This window comes from Melanerpes formicivorus, unplaced genomic scaffold (assembly GCF_026170545.1).
Source record: "Melanerpes formicivorus ecotype bairdi unplaced genomic scaffold, bMelFor1.0.p_v2 SCAF_30, whole genome shotgun sequence".
Lineage (NCBI taxonomy): Eukaryota > Metazoa > Chordata > Aves > Piciformes > Picidae > Melanerpes > Melanerpes formicivorus.
The window spans coordinates 7,272,222-7,294,549 of record NW_027142382.1 but is presented as its reverse complement, the minus strand read 5'-3'; the positions used below and the strand labels follow the sequence as shown (position 1 = coordinate 7,294,549).

General features: G+C 46.9%; 1 long non-coding RNA gene across 3 annotated transcripts; it reads left to right on the top strand.

Moving 5' to 3' along the window:
* The first annotated feature begins 31 nt into the window (after positions 1-31).
* LOC137449554 (uncharacterized) lies at positions 32-12,889 on the top strand. Of its 3 annotated transcripts, none has more exons than XR_010989422.1 (4): positions 32-1,155; positions 2,647-2,763; positions 7,121-7,221; positions 12,051-12,889. It is a non-coding gene; the product is annotated as an uncharacterized lncRNA (long non-coding RNA). The 3 variants fall into 3 exon arrangements; XR_010989421.1 differs by having other exon boundaries at positions 2,647-2,796; XR_010989420.1 differs by having other exon boundaries at positions 2,647-2,820.
* The last annotated feature ends 9,439 nt before the right edge of the window (positions 12,890-22,328 follow it).

Here is a 22,328-nt window from a genome sequence, read left to right as displayed (position 1 = left end):
GACGGGCCCATTGACGTCACTTTGACGCCAGAGAGACGCGCGCCCAGGCGCGAGGCTGAAGGAGAGCGAGACACCGGGCCGTTGCCAGGGAACGGGCGGCGCTGACGCGCGAGCTGATGGAGCCGTCGCCCAGGCGACGGAGGGGCGGTGACGTCAGGACAGAGGGAGGGAGGGGGCCGCTGGGTCTCCTGTTCTCCCTATCCCCCCCGCCTCGGGCTCTCTGCTGTCACGTGACGCGTCCCCTGTCGCGGCGGGGTCGCCCCCTGCCGGCGCTCACGATGTGCGCGTCAACCGCTGGGGCGCGGGGCGACGGCAGCCGTTAACCGTCTCGCGGCCGCTCCGCCGCGGCGGAAGACGTGGGGGCCGCGTGGCGTGGGTCTCCCCTCGGGCCCCCGAGCGCCCGAGGCCGCCGGCAGCGAGAAGCCCGCCACGGGCAGGGTGCGCCCACAGCCGCGGCACCCTGCCGAGGGCCCGGCGGAGATGCGGGGATTGCGAACGCCGCGGTATGTCCGCAGAAAGAGGGGCCACTGCCTCACCCAGCCCCGGTGACGCCCCCGGACCTGCCTGCTGAGGTGCCAGGCCCCCGCTAGCCCCATCCCAGATACCAAGACAGTACTCTCCGTCTGTCGGAGCCTGCCGGCGTGTGGGGCCGCCGACAAAGACTGTCCCGTAGACGGCTGGGAAAGCGTGTCTGCAGCCCTGCGGGGGTGTTTTCCCCTGATCCCAGAGCACAGGGAGCGCTGTGGCCGACCCCCCTTTCCAGCGGGGCGCGGCGGGGTGCCGACCCGCCTGCTCCCTGCGCACAACCGCTTTCCGTTCCTGTGTCCCCAGGCCGTGTTGGAATAGAGCTGCGGGGCTCTGCTGCTGACCCTCACCTCTGGAACCCGAAACTGGAGCCGGCCCGACCTGGGCACAGCAACCCTCTGGGTCCACCAGCTGGGCACAGACAGGAAGGGGAAGAATAATAAACAGCCCGTATATGCAGTCTTACAATACTTCGGCAACTTAGTCATGTGTGCTGATTACACCTGTGGTTCTGTCAGCCTTGGTCTGGAAGTGAGGCTGGGGGAGTTACCTTTTTGCACACTGGACCGCAGAAGGATCTTTAGGATTGAACCTCAGCGTTCTGGATGTGCCCAGGCAGTTCTTTTCAAGGTCAGATGTATAGCAGAAAATGCACTGATTTTGAACATGCAAGCTCCTCAGCCTTCACACAGCAAGTGACCAAAATGTTTGGTCTCAAATTCCAGTTTAGCTTGAAAAATAACTCTTGAACAGTGCCTGCCCTATCTGTTGTTCCACTTTACCTCCTTCATTAAACAGAGGCAGCATAGGCTTTTTTTCCAGGCACGTCATTTTCCAGTCAGTGTTCGGGGTCTTGACTGGGAGACTGTCTGTCTTAGTCTGATCCCCTAACCTGACCATCATGGTTAATAGCACACTGGGTAGTGACCTTCCTCTTCTATCCAGAGGCACTGTGAAAAATAGATTTGCAGACTGCTTGAAATGAGGTGGTGCTTTGTGTGGAAGCTGTAGAGCTCTGCTTCGTGGTGGAAATGTCAAAACAATCGGTACGATTGTTTTCACCTGGAGTTGGAGTCTCCTTAGTGGCCATGAATGACTTCTAAACAGCGTAAGAGAGGCCCACTATGAGAGGAAAGCACAAAGTTTGACAGTTTTTAAAGTCAAAACCAGGCTGAGGACAATGTGGTGCTCTGTATAAATCAAATTACATGATACACGAGCTGTGTCTCAGCAGCACACTTGAGAGAGGTCCATTGGGACATTCTAGTGAAGCAAGCAGGACTTCCTCAACTTACCTAACAAATTACAGTGCTCATGTTTCCCACTGTAACATGGGTGCTAGGCCTATGGGAGGTCAGTTACACTGCAGGCTCTTTCTCCTAGAAACATGGAGAAATAACACCTGAAATTAATCCCCAAACTGTGTTTATCTTGACCATCGCTCCAAAACACACGTTGTCCCTGTGTGTATTTCACTGTGAGCAGCCAGGCTGGCAGTTTGCACGACTCAAAGGGTGCTGGGAGAGGGCAGCACTTTGCAGAGCTTGGTGGTCAGGAGCAGAAGAATGGGAGCTGCTTCCATGGAGGCAGTGGTGTGACCCGGGTCATGGGACTGCTATAGCATTCACTGTAAGGGGGGCGGGGGTAACAGCACAGAGGGAACTCAGGCTATTGTAACATTCAATTAGTGCTTACACAGTGCCTTGAATAACTCACATGAAGAGCTGACTTACTGTTATTATTGTTATTATTAAGCTAACAGTATATTCTCCATGGAGCTCCTGAAGAGAAGGTGACGCACAAACAACACATACAGTAGCAACTGCATGTGAACAGCGCCCCAGGAGTTACACCGAAAAAAATTACCTTAATAATGGTTCCTCTGCTGTGGTGGGATTTTCCTTTAATTATAGTTGCTGTTTTCATTTGAAATTGATTAAGTGTTTTAGGATGGCAAACAGAACTGGTCTTTTTAGACAGAACACTCAAGACAGCCAGCTTCAGCTAGAAGCATTTAATTTTATTTCTTTATAAAGGACTGAGGAGTTCTTTTTGTCCCAGTGGGAAGAATGGGACTGGATTTGGTTCTCTCCCTAACATTTCACCCTTTTTCCATCCTAGGGAGAGGCAAACACACCTGTGCTGTGGGACTGCCTGGAGAGTGTAAGACCACCCTAGAGGGCTACACTGATGAGAGCTCACCATCCTGTTTTTCATTACCTGCATTAGATGGAAGCGGTGAGAACTGGCAAGTGTTGCTATCTATGGAAGGTACTTAGAACTACAGTGCAGAGAGTAGGTTACATAGTTACATATAGTTTCTGCAAGAGAGGAGGGAACACATTATTTTTAAGAGATGTTAACACTATTGGGTGATTTATTGAGAGTTAAAGACTTCCTGGGTCTATTACTTGCAACAACCTTTTGGTATTTCTGTTCCATTTTCACTCATATGGGTCACAACAGTTTCCAGCAATGCTGCTCATAAAGAGCCATTCCACAGTTTTGGCAACATCATGATTACATCGATTTTCTACTACTTTCACTATGAATTGATACTGTCAAGGCATTTCAGAACTTATGCAATCACAGGTGATACTGTTGGGAAGGTTGGTGCTTTTGCAACTTTTGCTTCAACACTTTTGCTGCCCTCTGGTGTTTTGGATATCCTGAGTGAGGAATCACTTCAGAGACATCCATGGTCAGGAGGGGTATAATTACAGGGCCAGCATATGCATAACAAGGGTAGAAAAGCAAGAAAAGTGGACAGGTACTTTCCAAAGCATCTCCATGATGACGTTTCTTTGATTTCCCTAGAAAAAGAGAATCTGGGAGGACAGCTCTGCTAAGTTTTTCCATTGCAGCAGTCCTGTGTTCCCTCCCTAAGGGTGGCACAGTCTGCAGATGGGAATATGCATGAAGACTGATGCCTTCCAGAACTCATGTTGCAGATATTTCCAGCAATTCAATCTTCAGTCATTTCACTCAGCATTTTCTATCAGTTTAAAAACAAACTGACAACAATAGCAACTTTCTTCACTTGTTGAAAAGAAAACAAAACTGCGAAATGGAAGCATTCCTTTCTACCCATTTTGCCTTCCACATTTGAAGTCAGCCTGGTTTGCTGTGGTAGGTTTGCTGGAGCACTACATACAGTATACCTGTCATCTCTTTTATTTAGTTTTTTCCCCCCAGAAAACACCAGTGTGATTATTTTGACAGCCAGTTTTGTTGGGCTATGCTCAGCATCCCATCATTTACATGATCTAATTAAGTAAAATCATGCTGAAGTCAGTGGAGTTGTTCCTGGTCACACCAAAGAACTCTGGTCAGACTCTGGCTTAGGAAAAAGTAAAATGCAAGGTGTCCCATTCAAAATTGTGTAGTGATCTTTCAAGTAAAGAAGAGGGGATAATCAACTACAATACTTGAAGGCTTATTGTAAAGGCAAAAGCATGATCTTGAGGAAAATGGTGCATGCCTGTTTCTATGATGATTTCAAAGTGTCTTTGAATTGGAAAAAAATGTGGGCTGCCACTGCAATTTTGGCAAAAATACTTTAAAGCTAGCATGTCCTTATTGGGGCACCACACTGGAATCCAGAAACATAATTCAAACCACTGGAATGTCTTTGGTCATAATTATTGCATCAGACTTACATAATTATGATCACAACAATGATCTTTTGTCATTAATGTTTATGGCATTTCATAATTAATGAGGTGATGACATTTCACTACCACGATACATTGAGCTTGTCTTGCAGAGTGATGGTACATAAAGCTTCTCTTCAGCAGCCATCCTCATGAAGGGCTATAAAACAGTTTTCTCAAAGGTCTCACCAGGTATGTTAGGGTTCTTTGCTTTCCCAAATACAACGTGCTACAAAATCTACTGATAATACCAAGGCTCTGACTGGGTTTGTTTGTATTAAGGGAAGTACAAACACAGGACAAAAAAGGTGGTCTATGCCCTTGAGAGTGTCTTTCTTTTATTGTAATCATTTCCCTTCCGTGTTTGTCACTCTAATAGAGCTCCACTGTACTGGGCTCTCTGAACCTGACTGACAACTGGCAACACACATGTGAAAAGATTATGTAAAAAGTGAAGTGGGCCAGGTTCTTTCCATTGCCCAGGATAAAGCAAATGCAGAAGCTGAAAAACCAACATTAAATAATGGCTTTGGAATTAGGGGGTTTTCCAGTTGCTTTCCAGCTTAATCACTAAAGGTGGTGATGATAATAAAAGCTAATACACACCTGTAATCTTAGCCATGCCCATTTAAACTTAGCTGAAAGTAATTTTACAGTGTGTGGGCTGATTTTCTGAGAGACTGAGCATCCACAGTTTCTGCTGATTTTAGTGGAAGCTGCAATTGCTCAACATCTCTCAAAACATCCATCTGCAAGGTATCCTGAGAGGTAAAGCATGTATTCAACCAATGGTTTGGACTAAAGAGGATTCCAAGAGGCTCTGGGGATGAGTGCATCTATATGAAGCTACTGTTACTCTTAGTAAGAGGTGCTCAGAAGGTGGGCACCTTCCTGAGGCAGAAACCACATGGAGTTCAGATGCTTATAGAGCAATAATCATAAATGGCGCTTTTCCACCAAGGGCGTGGGATCTTCATACACAAAATGGACAAAAGATAAGAAAAAGATGTCATTTCTCCCACTTTCTACACCTATTTTACTGCTGAAAGGGCAAAAAGCCTGCAAGATGAAGTATCTTTGCCCATGGTCGTGATGTGGCAAGTCTGTGGCGGAGCTGTGAAATACGCTTCTGTGTCCTGAGCCCAGGCAAAGTGCTCTAACTGCAAGGCCATCCTTCATGCTGCAATTATGTGATTAATCTTACAGCTGGTATAAATAAAGCTACGTACATACTGGTTTGAGTACTGTTTGTACAACAGGCAGCTTTCATATGTGATTTTTCACATCAGGCTGGACTTTCTGGAAGATTAATACTTGTAATTTACTGTTAGACCCCTAATTCCAGCTGGAGTGTGGACAGGGAAACAGGTCAAACAGAGTCAGCTATCTGGTACTCACAAGGCTTTGTGACTCTTTGCCAGCAGTTTGTGTTGAGAGCTTGTATTGCTTCTCACTGCTCCCTGCAGCACTGTATTAGCTTATGTATTGTTTTGCTGTTTGGGGCTCTTTGGCTACACATGGGAAGTTTAGCAAGGTAAGGTCAGTCAGAAGTTGCCAGCTCCAAAGGCAAAAATAAATAGTAAATACACTTCAGATGTGAGAGCAGAGCGGAGAGGAAGATGTGTCCTAAATTAATTTGACTCGGGGCTTCTTTCCTGTGAAATTATCCTCTTCAGTGGCCCAGCATCCTCCCTGCCCATGATGTAGGCACAGCTGTAATTTGAAACTATCACTCCTGTTAGGGCCCCAGACAGAGCTGGAGGCTGAGAAGGAGGCAAAGAGTCTGAGACGGAAGAGGCTACAGACAGGGTGAAATGGAAGCAGCAAGCAGGCAACAGTAGGGAAGCAATGATAGAAACTCCTTCCAATGGTGAGGAAAGGAAACCCACTGACACTCCTGCAGGAGTGGCACACTACTGTGCCAGTAGTGTGAAAGACCTGTGCTGGGACAGAGATGACCTGCAGAGGCTGCCCTGTGTGGGTTGCAAGCTGTCAAACAAGAGCTGGGACACTTGGTTACTGCATTGCCCATGTCTAATGGCTTTGCAGTCCCAGGCACCCCCACCCTGAGGCAGGGCTCTTGATGGAAAATTCACATTCAAACTCTAAATAAGACAAAACTCGAAGATGAACTGTCTTGTGCCCCTTTGCCTGGGATCTTTTCTCCTTGGGATCACTACAAAATGTTGGGGCAATTCTGCCAGCCTGATGGAAATGGTGGGAAACCATTCTGGGCCCCTCACTATAGGAAGGACATTGAGGTGCTGGAGCTTGTCCAGAGAGGGGCAGTGAGGCATGTGAAGTTCCTGGAGCACATGATCTACAAGGAGTGTCTGAGGGAGATGGGGTTGTTCAGTCTAGAGAATAGGAGGCTGAGGGGAGACTCTCTACAACCACCTGAAGGCAGGTTGGAGTGAGGAGGGCACCAGCCTCCTCTCCTTGATGGCAAGTGACAGGACTAGAGGAGATGGTTTTAAGCTGTGCTGGGGAGGTTTAGGCTGGGTATTAGGAAATGCTTTTTCACTGAAAGGGTGGTGGTGAAGTCACCATTCCAGGGGGTCTTCAAGCAGCATGTCAACCTGGTGCTTAGAACATGGTTTATTGTTGACCCTTCCGTACTGGGCCAAAGGTTGGCCTGGATGATCTTTGAGGTCTCTTCCAACCAAATACATTCTGTGAAATCAGCCCCCATTCAACAAATTTGGGAACTTTCCTGTGGGCATACCAGAAGAGTGAAGGCTGTTGCCCTTGGCTTTACAGCTTCTGCAGTTGCCATGAGGTGTTCTCACCTGGGCAAGTCCTGCCACTTATCCTCCACCCAGTGCAGATGCTCTCACAGGGGATTGGATGTCTGCCCTCATGCCATGCTGTGAGGGCAGGAAGGTAATTCAACCTTGTTCCTTTTGGCCTGACCTTCACCAGCATCCTATTGCTTATTACAGGAGTGCTATAGGATGCGGAGTTGCCCCAGTGGTGCAGCTGTGGGCGACATGGACACGTGCCCAACAGGAAGTAGCCTGAGACAATGGACTTCATTGCACACGTATGTTCTTTGTTGGTGGCTGTGCTGGAAATAGTGACCTGAATGTGGCTGTTTTGATGTCTCTTTGCTCCAGCCTTCCATCCTCTCACTTGTTTAGAGATTCACATAGAAAGCTACACACCCTTCCCCAGGGACAGAATGAATAAAGGTCCCCCTCACCTCTCACCTATATCAATACATTCACATCTGAGATCCACTGTGCTCTTGCTGCAGTTCAGAGTGGAAAGGCTATTGCCTTCCTGGCATCCCAAGTCATTGCTTCACCTGCTTGTGCCTGCCTGTACCTCTGCCAGGCAAGGGGGTGTGCACTGGCTCCTTTGAAGAGGGTATCAATTTGTCTACTGCATACCAAAATATCAGTAGCTTTTCCCCTCCCCTCTTCCTCTGTCTACTTTGCTTGCTGTGAAAGAAAACAAACAAAATAAGTTGTGTTTGCAGCACAGTGCTGGTGGTACAGTTATTCCACAGGGAAAACCTGATATATCCACCTATTGTCTGAGCCACTACTAAGAAACCTTAGTGAATGAGTAAGTTACGAAAACAGGTATCCTTCCTTAGAGATTAATGTGATTCTTGTGTCTGATATTTCCTGCCATACAGCACAGATTGTTTGTGCTGATGGACAAGTGAGCAATACGGCTTTCCAGAGTGGGGAAGGACTGTTGCAACACACCTTTATTGTCCTCCTCTGGAACAGCATATTAAATTCATTTTCCATCCATCCCTGTGAATACATTTCCTATAATTGCTGCTATGTCAGATGCACTGTAATCCGTCCCCTCCCTGCGTCAGCTGCATTGTTGTAAGCCGCTGCTTCAGTGTCAGGAAAACTGTAAGCCTCCTCTTACGTTACACAGAGGCTGCATCTCTGACATTTTCAGTTGCATTCAGCCAAAGTCAGACAGAGCAGGGACAGAGAACAAAACACAAGTTTCTGGGCCACGAATGTAATGAGTTCTCTGTCATTTGCAGTGTGCACGTGGGTGTTTGAAAGTAAGGTCAAGTGCATTTTGCACACTTGGGAGCTGGCTTTCTCCAGTCACGGACCGGACAAAGGTTACTATTGGTGCCGAACGTGAGGAGCTCAGCAGAATTGTTGCACGGCATTGAATCAGGCATCATGCATTCTTACATACTGGTTCTGCACACAGGCTGTGATGAAGGGGAAGACAATAAATAACGTTTCAGAGAACAATGGGTTAGCAAAATTCTTGCTTCATAATCTCCAAGTGATGAAATGACTCCAATGAAGGAGTGCGGGAGGTGGGCTGGCTTACAGTTTGTGAGTGGGACACCAAGACAATCTATTTTCAAATACGTATGCGCATGTTACACTTCAGCCCAGGAGCTTGGCAAGAGCTGGTGAACAATAACACACACAAGGCAAATTTCTTACGTTCAATTCTTGGCACAAGCCAACTCTGAGTTTCCAGGGAAGCAGAGTACAGGGCATATGGCATCTGAATATATGCAGTCATGGATCACAAGAAACATGGAAGAACTTTTTGGATGGCGTTGTTTGTTAACATTCTGAAAATATCTTTCACAAGATACTGACAAGACAACTCAAAACCAGATGGTTCCCCAGTGATTGTTTCAAAAAAACCTTGACTTTGGGGTGGAGTAAGCAGTTTGTGCTACTGGAGAAGATGGATTGTGACTCCTCAAATAGGAAACCAGATGTTCATATTTCAGCTAGAACTACTCCTCTTGTAACACAGCTGATAAAACCAGAGAGCATGCACCTTTGTCCTCATATTCATCAGGATGTGTTATCTTCAGAGTCTTCATTCTGCATGTTCTAGGTCAGGTTTTCAGTTGGCTTAGTCTGTTTACATTTTGTTGATAGCCATCACCTCTCAGAGAATCAGTGAAAGAGCTTTTTTTTCCCCCTTGCTCAATTTGTGTTTCTGTTTGGCAGATGGTTCCCCAGTCTCACAGTGCAGACTGGGAGAAAAACCTTTGCAATTAGATCTGCTATTACAAATCATAATGGTTAAGATAATCTGGTGTCTTGGTTTAGAAGGTATTATGTGAATATAGCAAGATCATGTTCTGTAGGTTTTTCTTTTAAAGAATAACACTGCTAGATGCATAAAACATAGAGTCAGATTAGGAAGAGACCTAGTTACACCACAATTCTCACTGCAATCAGGGGTGAGAAATTGGTGAATTGAATTAATCTGAAACTTCTGGTTGCCTACATGCCTACATAGGAGCTGAACTCTGTGATATGTATTCTTCCAGCCAGCATGACACTACTTTGGTAAGTCACTCATGTCAGCAGGGTTTTTTGAGCTGAAAGCCTTCTGTCATTCATAATGGAGGGAGGAAGAGCATGAAGAAGAGCAAAATGGGTATTGATATGCACTGTGTTCCAGTGCAAAACCTATTCTGGAAGGTCTGTGTGTGGACATGTGTGTGCACTACCTGTAGCTGCAAGTGGCACATCCTGTCCAGGGTAATGATCTGGAATTGTTAGAACTGGCAGCAACAGAATGGCCTCCAAGTGCATCTTTTTGTTTAAGGCATCTTTCTTGCTTAACTGCATGTCAGTAAAATCCAAACCTGTGCATAGACTGTTTTGTTAATGACAATAAGAGATACTGGATAAGAAATCAGTATTTCCTGTTCATACCGTTTGACAGCACTAAATTATTCTAGTGGCTTGTAATATCAAAGATAATCTAACCTGGGATTCAAGGCTTTAACCTACTTGCTATTATGATAAATATTTTCCTCAGTCAAAAAGTAAATTTCTCAGCTTTGAAATCAGAATGATAAACCATAAAGGAATACATGTCTTCTCCATTAGTGCTAGAGGGTACTTCTGATGCTTCTGGGGAAACAGAAGAAGCTACCTTACAGAACAAGCATTGCAATGTATAAACACAAGCTTGCAATATAGTATGGACATAGGATGGGATGAAGCAATGCTCATCAGCACAAGTAGGGTAGAGCTATGGTAGAACATCTACTACTGCATCTTCACAAGACAGAAAGGTGTGGAGGAGCCTATGGCAGGCTTCACTGTTTTCAGAATCTCTTTAATTTTGCTTATGATTTAACACAGCAGCCACATGAGCATTTGGAGGGAATGTGCTCATGGAACAAGGTTTCTGAAATGGACGTAGTGGTTTGAGAATCACAGATTAGGAAAAAAAGTGAAGACCAAACCCACAGAACAAGTGATGAGTATTAAAGGCATGAATGGCAGTAAAGTTCACTGGGTTACTGAGTGCTGGTTACTGAAGTTATTCATTGAGGAATTCCCAGTGATAACAAACTCCCAAGACTCTTCATTCAGCTTCACAAACAGAAAGACAATTTCTTTTGAAGGCATTGTTAATGGCAAACTGATTGCCTGGCATGAGAAGGCAGCAGACTGGCCATATGTGATGTCTCATGCCTGAAGAGCCTGAGGATTCTGACTCTTCACTGCAGTTTAAGGAAAACCTGGGAATGCCTGAAGGTGAACTGAAGGAGGTTATCACTGGAGCCTGGAAGGTGGAAATGTAATGACAGGAAACAGCGATACTGTATTGGCACTACAGATTGTGGGGTGTCACATGCCCCCGAGCAGAAAGAAACATGCAAAAACTTGCTTTCTGTCATCAGAGAGATGGTTAGTGAGGAGGGGTGCTATTTGCAGTGATGAAGATGCTGTGAGAGATTCACAAGGATTCAGAACACAATAAACTCTGTAGGACAGACTACTCCAGCTGGAAGCACCACCCTGAATCACAAACAGCTCTCCTTACCCAGGATTTTGCTCTCAGGCATACAGCATGTGAGTAACATCTGTCTGCAGGCAGATGCCTGCATCTGGAGGAGGAATCCCCTCTAAATCATCTTGCTGCTGCACACGGAGTCTATGTCCCCAACACCTGGTGTTACCTACCCCTAGCAGGCTGCTGCAGCCTAGAAGGGAGGGTGAACCATAACGAGACAGGTGCAGACTTGCTATCTGCAAAGGATTCCCATGTTCCGATTGTTCACATTTCCATTTGGAATGAGCACTCAGAGGATATGTTCTTGCCAGTTGTCCTGGTGCATCATCATGTCCTGACACAGAGGGACCAGCAGTTCTGCACTGCCCTGGCAAATGTCACTGGAAAGGACAAGGAAACTTTGCAGAAATATCACTCCTGTAGGCTACTGGCCTTTACAGTCTCATTGGTGAACTTCTTCTATAAGAAGGAATTAGTGGACACTGAAAAACACAGCAAGTCATAAACTACTCCACAAACACAAGGCAGAAAAGGCTGGGTCCCCACCTGGAGTAATGGCAATAACTTTTTGTCACTTAAGTAGCATGAGAAAGCTGGAGATTCATGCCAGAAATGCAGTGAGAAATCTGCTGGAGAGGGAACAGCTGAGCCCTCCTGGGGAGCCTTCCTGAAGATGTGGTTACCAGCCACACACCCACCAGACTGGAAAAAGGAAGGAGGGACAGGCTCAGGCACACAAGGATGCTTTGCTGTTCTTCTTCCTGAGCACTGGCCTGTTCCCCTCCAGCATCTGACTTACAAGATGCTGATTAACAGCTTCTCCTGGCAGCAGCATCTGGTGCTCAGCATGCTAGTGGTTAGTAATCTTCCCCTGGCCTGTATCTCTCCCAGCCTGTGCTTGTTACCTGACCAGTTAGGAAATGACACGTGGGCATCTTCCATACCCCATGGGTAGAGGGAACCTATCCCCAGAGTCAGGATCACCTTAGGCTGCTTTGGCAGCCACAAGTTTAAGGAAAAGCAATGATATCCTCCCTGTGTTTCTATAACCTACAGTCCCCAGGAAAGATGGGAAAAGATCCTGTGTTTGTTTTTCAGAGTGATTCCTTCATTCTTCCCTCATCTGGGAGCTGAGCTGGCAGGACAGCAAGGAGATCAAGTGCTCACACAAGTGGTAAAGAGCGAGCAAGCCATCTGTACCAGGATGTTTTTGTTTGGCTATGACCTTCACAGCCATAGCTGATCCACTGGCCACAAGCTTTGCTGTATCCACTGCACTGATGCAGTAAAGGATGCCACACATGATCCACTCCTACATCTGTCCCACTGGTGCTGGCCCACTGCTGGCAGTGTGGCTCAAGGCATACTTGCCTTAGCAAGAGGACATTTCTCCTTAATCCTACTTTCCTCCAGCAGTGCATTCCCACAAACAACATGGATACTTTCTTGGGATGACAGACTCCTCAAAATAAAGGATAAAAGAAATCAAAAAAACTTTACAAATATTTAGAAGAAAGAAAATCATCAATGATCTCTGCTGGACACAGACTCCAGGTACTTTTGGGCTTCCCACTCATTCAAATGCCAGCTGCACTGAAGCCTTTGGAAGGTGACTTAGCAATAGTTGAACTAGAATGGGGATGGCAGGGGGAGGGGGGAAGTAGAAGAAAGAAAAATTTGCAACATTTCCCCCTCTTTCTGTGCATGTTTCTGTGCCTTGTGGATATTTACATTTTCCACTGTACCCCAACTGAAAATTGCCATGTGTTGCATTCCTTTCCCCTTCATCATCTTTCTCTTGCTACCTTCATTTCCCCTTCTCTAAAGTGTGTAATGGATCTGACTCTCCTGGCAGGAGCAGTATGTCCACATGACACAGGGAGATGCATGTCCGTGTGTGAAGCACCACTGTGTGTTGTTGGCACAGCCCCTCGTTGAGGAGGTGAGCAGAAAGACTCTGTGTTTGCTCTGCATGGCAGTCCCACAGGCACACTATGACATAATTGCCTTCTGCTGCTTGCCACTAAGCACGCTTTGCCCAGCAGCAGGGACCCTCTCTGGAGCTGCCCCTTCCTGGCTGCCTTGACCCTTCCTGGCTGCCTGCTGCTTCTGCAGGCTCCATTTAGCTCCTGCCATGGCCAAGCACAGTAAGCTCTATATACCTTGCCAGCTCATTCTGCCAAGAAAAGTCATGGTCCCTTGCCCCTCTTCTTCTGGATCTCTGATAGTGGAGGCCTTTGCATAAACACATAGATACACTCCTTCCTGCCTTTTAAAGTGGGCTCTGGATGTCCCAGCAGGCTGGCCTATCATCATGGGCCCTTCATCATTCCCAGCCCTGGAGGCAGACTGAAGGGAAGGGTTGCTCCCTGGGTTCCACATGGCTTAGCTTTGTCTCTCACCAGAACCCTGTCTGATGAATATCCTTGAAAGCCCTTGCAGCTTGTCGAGTGTTTCATTTACTCTGGAGCTGGGATACTTGGTGTACTCCACATTCAAAATCATGTAAGATAACTGCATCCTTTCCATCTAAAACTTACCCCACAGGTTCTTATGGACAGCTTCCAGTGGCTGGTTGGTGTTTACATGCACTGCTTTAACAGCTGTATTTCAGAAGGGAAGAAGGGACTCCTGTAACCTGTACAATTGTCTCAACTACCTTGGAAAGTAACAACATGCAGTTTGTCCTGTCTTGACTGAAAATGCCCTCAGCCAGTGCTAACTGTGCCAAAACCATAATTACCTTGTATTCCTTATTCTTCTGGGAAAACAGAGAGCTGTTTTATATAGGTGATAATAGGTGTGCTTCTTTCCCTAACAAGCTCCTGTGAGCTGCTTCTGACGTCTCCATTTCTTGACTCCATAAGTGCAAGCTGAAGAAATCCCCTACCTGCTCTGTAATTGCATGCCAGCTGGCAGGCACAGCAGCAGTATATTCTGCCCGCTTTGAGGCTGATCAGCTGCTTGCTACAGCATCACCTGGTGTTCAGAGGGTACTGGAAGAAGGTGCACGCTACCACCGGAAAATAGCTTGCGGTGCTGTGGTCTTCAGTTTCCAAAACTGCAGTGTCTTTCAACAGAAGCAGCCCCACGCAGCTAGGAGATCAATACATGCTCATCATTCACCCTGCACACAAAAACAAGAAAAAATCAGCTGCAGAATTTGGCTGAGTGCATACAAAAGGTTTGGACAAATTGCAGTAGTGCTCTGGGTACCCCCAGAGAGTGGATATGGTGAGCCTGGCTGGCTCAACTGCCCACCCTCTAGATTAGATTTTATACTCAATGAGCAGCATGAAGTTTTGACTTTAATTAATCTGTGCACAGGAAGACAAATAAAAGCAAAAAAAAAAGGCAAGCCTTTGCATCATGGGCATTTGTTTTTTGTCCTTTCTGTTCACTTTGATCTGGTATTCACCTTCCTTCTATCCTACCTCCTGGGGGAAGAACCTTTCTATCAAACAGCCTGGTGAACACAACAGTATGTTGGCCTGGTCAGGAAGCATCAGCAGTCTATGAAGCTGCAAAGAGGGTGAACTTCCTTTCTGATGGCTAGAGAGTTTGAAGACATTCAGGTGAAGTACACTTCTGCTTCCACCATCACCCCCAACATCAAAGGCCCTGCTGCATCAAGAAGCTGACAGCCCTGTCTGTGGGTAGGAACAGCCTTTTAGCCTCTACCCAGTGAAGGAGTAAATCATGAAGGAAACTGCTTCATGAAAATGACTTCCCTGACACAGTCCTTGCAGCAAGAACAAATGTCTTGGTCCCACGTTGTGCGGAGGAGCCCAACACAGTAAATGAGCCAACTCACATTAATAAGTGAAGAGGTCACACAGCCCTGTTTATGCACCCTGCTTAACTGCTAGCTCACTCCATGGGTTTGTTTTGGGCTGCTCCAGCTATGTCTCTCCCACACAAGTCTTCTCAAAAGGGGCCTGATCCTGCACAGTGATTTTCCACTGAGCCAAGTGAAGAAGTGCTGAATGGGATCAGTCTCTTGCTTTTTTTTTTCACAAGGAGGCTGTGAGTGCCAGAGGGGGTCAGGTATATTTGCTAACAGAAATCAGTGAGCAGATCCCCGGTTTTGAGGATTTTGCCCCTAGGATCCGATGCACAGCACAGAGCATGCATACCAACTCAGCAGGCCCTGGACAAACAATGCTGGCTCCCCCTCGCTGACACATGGTAGTTTTAATGTCTACATTATATTAACCAGTGAAAATGAATGCTTCCCTAATAATTGCTCTCAGGAAGAAATAACATCATAGTCAAGGCGTCCTGCAGAAACACCATGAGTCAGAGGAGAGGTAATTCCAAGACAATCTTGCTGTTAGCTGCAGTCCAAGCTGTGATGAGTTTGCGCAGCTCTGAGAAAACAGCTCCCCAGTAGGAATGTAATTGTGAGTCTATCACCCTTTATCTTCCCTTCTTTCTACAAAGATGTGCTGGCTCTGAACACCAGCCTAGCCTTACGGCATTGCCTGTGTTCAGAGGGGCAGGGGTACATGGCTTGCATCATTAGTCACAGACTTTGATCCTTCTGCTCCCATTTCCCCTGTGGCAAGAACCCAATCTCTCTCTTTCTGACACCACTCTGCAGGGCTCAGTCCTTTCACCACTACACCAAACAGCACTGCAGTGTTTTCAGCAGCTTGTCAGGAATCCAGTGACCCAGCTGTAGATGAAAATGCCCAGAATATTCCAGTACATATCTGTCAATAACTTCCAAACATTGTTGAGCAATAAAAGGCAGCAGGGCTAGTGCAGTGCTCCTGGAGGACTGCAGAGCACTACCTGGGGGAGAGGCATATGAAATGGGCATCTCTCTATACTGTGCAAGCTTCACTAATGGGTTGGGCATCAAGCCTCATGCTTGTGTTCTTTCTCTTGGACTGGAAACTTCCTGTGCCAGGGGTTGTGTAGCACAGGTGAAAAATAAAGCAGACTGTTGGGTCTTTGTAAGCAGCATATTAATACTTCACATTTCCAGTGACCAGAATTTCAAAAGCACAAGCCAAGGGACTGGAGATGTCTGAGCATAGGGAGATGATGGTGGAGATGCACAGGGACAGGAGAGAGGCAACAGAAATGGGTTACAAGAGGGAAATTCTGATTAAATTCTAGAACAGTTTCTTCCTCTGTGAAAGTGGTCATATACTGGACCAGGCTGATCAGAGACGGTTTAATCTGTAACATTAGAGATACTCAGAGCTCAGATGGACAAGTCCCTGAGTTGTCTGATCTGTGCTGGCTGTGCTTTGAGCAAGGGCTGGGACCAAATGTCTTCCAAGGTCCTGCTTGACCTGCACAAGTCAGTGGTTATAGGACTCAGGGGCCAGTGCTGGCCAAGTTGCAGTCATTCAGGATGACATCCCAAGGATGGAGACTGACCTAAATTCTCCTTTGCCTTATAACTGTTAAATGAGAAGATGTAAAAATAATTTTTCTCACCTCAAGGACTGTGTGGAGCTACTCTGCATCAAGGATTGTGTCTCCTACTGCTTGTTTCTAAGCCACAACTTTATTAAGGCAGGATTTATCTTCTGGGTGATAGCCTATTCGCAAGAAACACAGTTCCAATCAGCTGAGGAGCGTGCAATTCGTGTTCAGCAGCTGACATTTCAGGAGGGATCACAAAGCCATTGGGACCCAGCAGCAGCATTTTGTGGTCAGGGAATAGAGCTTAACTGTTGGAAATCCATCTGCCTCTTTCAGACCAAGCAGTGGAAATGAGATGTCCCACCACACAAGGAAGTCTCTTAACTCCTAGGTCATCCCTTCACTGACTGACTGGCTATATAGAGAGCCTGTGGAAAGTGGAACTCCAGCTCAAGCAACTGAGAGCAACCCGCCCCCTGAGATCACAGAGACAGTCAGGATGCTGTGGAGGAGGCTGCAGAAGGGGTGATGCAGTTTGCAGGAGCCTGGGGCACAGAGGCACTGGCATCCCAATGCATCCTGCACTGTGTCCTGCCACTGCTGTGAGGAGTGCCTACAGCAGGAGGGGAACAGACACCTGAGGGTGCTTGCTGAGGATCAGACGAGGGGATCCATCCCATCCAAAACTTACTGCTCTGTTTCACTGCCAGGACAAACCAAACAGTAACCCCAGCAGGAATACCTGACACACCTTAGCAAGAGAGCAAACAAGAGAGAGGGACAAGAGCAGCATTTATGATTGTGACCCTTGAAGCTTTCAGCAGGCCTTGCTCTATCTAGAGGGCAGTTTTTTAATTACAGCAACGTAACAACCTCCTGCAATTAGTAACAGACAAGGAGGAGGCCTGTACCTGTGTGTGTTGCAAAATAAAAATCAAGCACTGAACTGGTGAGAATTATCAACAAGAAAGGAAAAAAAAAATAGAAGAAAAGCAAATGAGAACTGAGAACAAGCATTACACAGGTCAGTGTATTGCCCAGCACATAAACAACATTGCTCACACAAGGCACAAGGAAAGCTGACTAGCAGCATGTGCTGCCTGGATGGGGAGGTACTTTCATCCGAAGGTCTGAAAGAGAAGCACATAATATTGAGCAGAGAGCAATGGTGAAATACAAATTGAAGGTAACCAGCTCCAGGGCAATGTGAGGAAGAGGGGCAAGTTGCTTGGCAGGTGAAAGTTAAACCCCTTATGGTCAGAGGCAGCAGCCTGGAGAGATGGGAGGCAAAAGATGGGAACAGAAGCCATAGATGGGGGAGTGGAACAAGAGATCAGCCTGTGGTGTTCCCATGAGGATGGGAAGATAGAAGAAACATTGAGATAAGTTGTGAGCAGAGGCTGTTCAGCCCACAGTTTTAAATGTCAGAATGAAGAGCTTGACCAAATGTGGAAGGGAACAGAGTGGGATGGTAATGGAGGACAAGAGTCAGCCCCACAGATAGGGAGGGCTCCTGCACCACTGGGTGTTGTGGCAGGACCTTCTGTGCTCAGCACAGGGTGATTACAGAATGAGAGCAGAGGAGAGACAGCAGTGCAGGGCTCACAGGGCAGTAGGAGACTTCTTGACATCCTTAAGAGGTGCTGGGCACTGTGATGCTGATTAAAAATGTCCCTTTCAAGGATTTCCACAGTGAACAAGAAAGAGAATGTACAACTTGAGAACCTGCTTGTTTTGGGGGGAGATTTCCTTCATTTTAGAAAGACCAAGGCATATTTGCAGCTAAACAGCCAGGTCTGAGGGAAACAGCCTATGATGGAGGGGAGAGCCTCACTTGCCCCTTGTAGGAAAGCCCACACCAGAAGGAATTACAGTAGAGTGATGTGGAAGAGTGTAGGTGCAGCTCTCCTCCCTAATGACAGCTTCACCCCATCTGTCGTGTTGGCACCTTCTCCATGCTCAGGCTCTACTGCCACAAATATCCTTGATTTCACCCTTCTCAAGAAGAGGGCTCTCCTCAGCATTTTGAGATCACCTTTACACATCCCTGACACAAAAGGAGGTTTCCCTGTGGTGGACCTCTCCAACAAGCTACCACCCAGATGCAGTGGTTCATCCTTGCAAGAGGGTAGTGACTGCTGGCAATGCCACGCATACATTGGGCTGGCTTCCTCTGCATGCTCAATCTCTGTTCTCTCCCATCCCACTGCATCCCATCCTGTCCCATCCCAACCTCAGGATAGGAACAGCAGCTGTGGGAAGAGCTGGCTGTACTGAAGCAGCAGCAATGCAAAGGACATGCAAGAAAACACAAACTGGAGGCTCACCATGGCAGTGTCACCAGATGAAAGTGCAAATGCTAGGCCCCAGGGTGCCCATCTCCATTGGGTCACATCTCTGACCCTGTCTCCTAGCACCTTTGCATATGGAGCTGGGTGAGATGCAGCAAATCACGCTACATGACCCGGGGAAGCCACTTTTTGATGGTTGTGAAGAACAACTGTCACACATGGGCTTTCTTTGAGCTCATGTCCAGATAGATTTCTTCTCTAATACTGACAGTGATGGCTGCTGTCAGCATGTCTGTCCTGGGCAGCACTGGCAGGGGAGACAAGGCTGTGGGTGCCTGCCTTGCTCTGCAGTGTAACCTGATCCTGTGGGGGTAGGAGAAATCTTGCTCTAGCCTTGTCTTCCGTACTGCTCTCACCCCTGCTGTCAGCAAGCAGTGATAGCAGAGGGGAAGTGTTGGTTTTCCAGCACAGATTATTTTGCCAAAGGTTCCTATCCTTTGTGAGTCACTGGAGGTTTTTCCTCTTACTGCAAGGAATGAAATGCAAGCACTGAGATATTCCAAAAGTGTGTGCAATGGTCAGGAATGCTGCTTTATCAGCTTTTAGGGCACCATTGGGTTATAGGACAACTCTGATTAGAGTGGAGATAGAAATAGTTACTATTTAAAGGCCACATCTTGAAGTGAAACAGTGGGGATAGCTTTCTGCCTGAAAGACAAAACCTAAGTGCTAACCTTATATATGTTTAGCTCACTGTGGACTTAGTTCAGTCCTTTTGTCCATGAGAAGCATTTGGAGTTGATTCCACCACAAGGTTTTGTGCACAAAGGTGTTTTGCCCTTTCCCAGGGGGTAACTTCAGTCACAGCAGAGTGCAGCAAGATTTCATTAGACAGATTCCCTTCCTCCCAGCTTCCCCAGATGCCAGCAGTTGAGCACTTCCATTCCACAGTGTCAGAATAACAGGTCAGGATATTGTCAAACAAATAGACACTAAGTAAAGCAAAGTTCAGGGCTTTTAAAAAGCAACAGTCTTTTTGTGCAGCTGAAGGAATTCTCTGGGTGGTTACTGCATAACTTTAAAACAGCTAGTCTGGGGAAAAGGGCTGCATTCACCTACAGACATCTATTTTCCTGCAAAGAGAATGCTTTTTCTGGGCTTGCTGGAGAGAGCCCTCCAGATTGGAAGGATTTTCAAGCCACACTAATGTTCAGTGAGATGGAGACTCTGAGTGTTTAGACCTGGAGGAGGTCAAGACCCTGTTTAACTTCCATTAATGTCACTCCAGTCACTTTTGATAGTACAGAAGAGCAAAGGGGAAAAGGGGAAGATAAAAACAATCTTAAAAGCTTTTCAGAAAGACCACATTCTTAAAGAAAGTGGAATTTGCTTTAAAGTGTAAGAAAGTGCTTTAAAGTGTAAAGGGTTTAAAGCGTAAGAAAGTGTGAAAGAACAAATATTTCTTCACTGGTTCCCAAAGTATGGGCTGGGCACCAGGATGACTGAGATCTGATTCAGTATTTGTTGGATGCTGAGACTAACTGAGAGTTACTCTTAGCACTGCTGATGTGGCCAGAAGAGGTGGTCAGATACCAGTGGGGAGCATGGGGCAGTAAATGTCCCCAGGTCCCTCTGCAGTTCAAAAGCAGCACAGAATAAGTAGGATGAAAGTCAGGCTCTGTATTGGATAGCAAAGCAAAGGGTTACAGAGAAAGGCCATAAGAAATTACTGCTGTCCAGAAGGAAGAGAAGCAGTGGTCAGAAGGTCAGGGAGACCACAACTGCTATCTGCGATGCAGAAATGTCACGCTGCATTTAAAATACTTGACCGGCCTTGTTCAGAGAGCTCAGCTCTGGCAATAAATGCTCGGTACTATTTTGTTGTATGTTTCCCTCAGTCATCTAGCAACAAACAGTGTGCCCAAAAAGCTCTGCTCTTTCAGCTCAAGATTTATTTTAACTTTTCAGAAAAACAAAACCTCAGACTCCAAACAAAAAGAGCTAGGAGGGACTGTGGGAAACTTTTTCCTGGATAAAGGTGAAGTTAGATAATCTTATTTTGCTCGTTCTGTCACTGGCAGGGCTGTTGTGATGCCACCCAGAGAGGACACAGGATGTGTGGTCTAATGACTAACAAGACCAGAGGGATCTGAGCCCAAACATTTCCGATGCACGGATGCACCTCAGGCAAATCATTAATTGCTGTTACTTATTCCCATTATCTGAGGGGCAGCAGCTCAGTCCTGGGAATACGCTGAGCATTTAATCAGTTAGGGCTTGATTGCTGCTCTGAAATCTTTTGCTCCATCTGCAGAGTGAGCCTGAGCTCCCTCCCCATGCAGTACCCATGACAGGACACAGTGCAGCCAGCACTGTGGGGCTGTCCATCAGCTGCATGGAAGGAAGCCATGTGATTTTTTTTAGCGTCTCAGAAGGTTAACTATTATTACTAGATAAGGCATTTTCCATCTAAGCAGAACATTTTCAAGTGCCCTATTCCCAAGCAAGCACTTCTGAGAAGCGTGAGCATAACCAAAATGTCAGAACACATTGGTTCAAACTTCTCCTGCCTCTGCTTTGAACCTCCAGCCTTGCTTCCCCCTTTGCCTTCTGTCAAGGAAGGAGAAAAAAAAATCATATTGAAACTGGCAGGCTGCCAGCAGGACTGAAATTTCATTCTCCAGCAGCCACAGCAGCCACCCCAAACCCTGCGGGGCCCTAGTGCCAGGCAAAGGTGTGACCCATAGGGACAGTCCCGCAGCACTACAGGGCTCAGCTGGGAACACAGGGGCTCCTGGAGGTAGCACCAAGTGAGGTGGCATTTCGAACCACACGTGAAGTGGTGGAAGTTCTGAGGACTGGGAGCTCTGTGGGGAGTATCTTGCTCTTATCTGGGGGTTGCTCACCCTCAAGGGTGTGAGAAGTGATCTGATGGCTCCAGAGGGGTTCAATCCTTTTTCCTCACTAGCTTTGTGTCTTTTGTGGTCGAAATCAATGCCCTTGGCTAGGTTTCCCTTTCTTCTGTGGAACTGTCACCCACCTTTCAAAGCTAGCACTTGAGTGCCCAATCTGCCTGGGGCAGCTTCGTTTTGGAAAGTGCCCAAGATCAACCTTTCTGTCACTATGAAATGTCCTACATCACTTTTTGCTGTGGCCTGCTGTGCCCAGATGAGACAGCTGGGTTCAGAACCCATGTTGGTGACAGTGCATCACTGCAAAATCACCGGGGCCAAAGCTCTTGCTGTACTCTGCATCAAAGCAAGGAGACTGCAGGTCTGCAAACCTGATAGCATGCACACTCCACCACATATAGCCAGGGCCAGCATAAATCAACCTTGCCCAGGAAGTTGTTGAGCCAGAAGAAAACAATGCCTCCTGAGAGCAGGAATAAAGTTTTGCTCCTTGCAGGAGAGGCAGGGCAGTGTGGCAGAGATCAGGTGAAGTTAATGCTCCTGCTGCTGCTGGTGGTTTTATGGCAGTGATGACTCAGGCTGTCGGGTGGTGCTGAAGCCTCACGTGCCTTTGAAACACCATAAATGCCAGGGCTGCCTTCTCCACCTTTGCCTGGCAAGATGCATAAACATAACAAACACCACATGTTGCAGTGCTGCCTTTGTGCCAATCCTTGCTCCTGCTGACGTCTGATGAAAGGTTTGTCAGATAACCTCAAGGGTCAGCCTACAGCCAGAGGAGAAAACAGCAT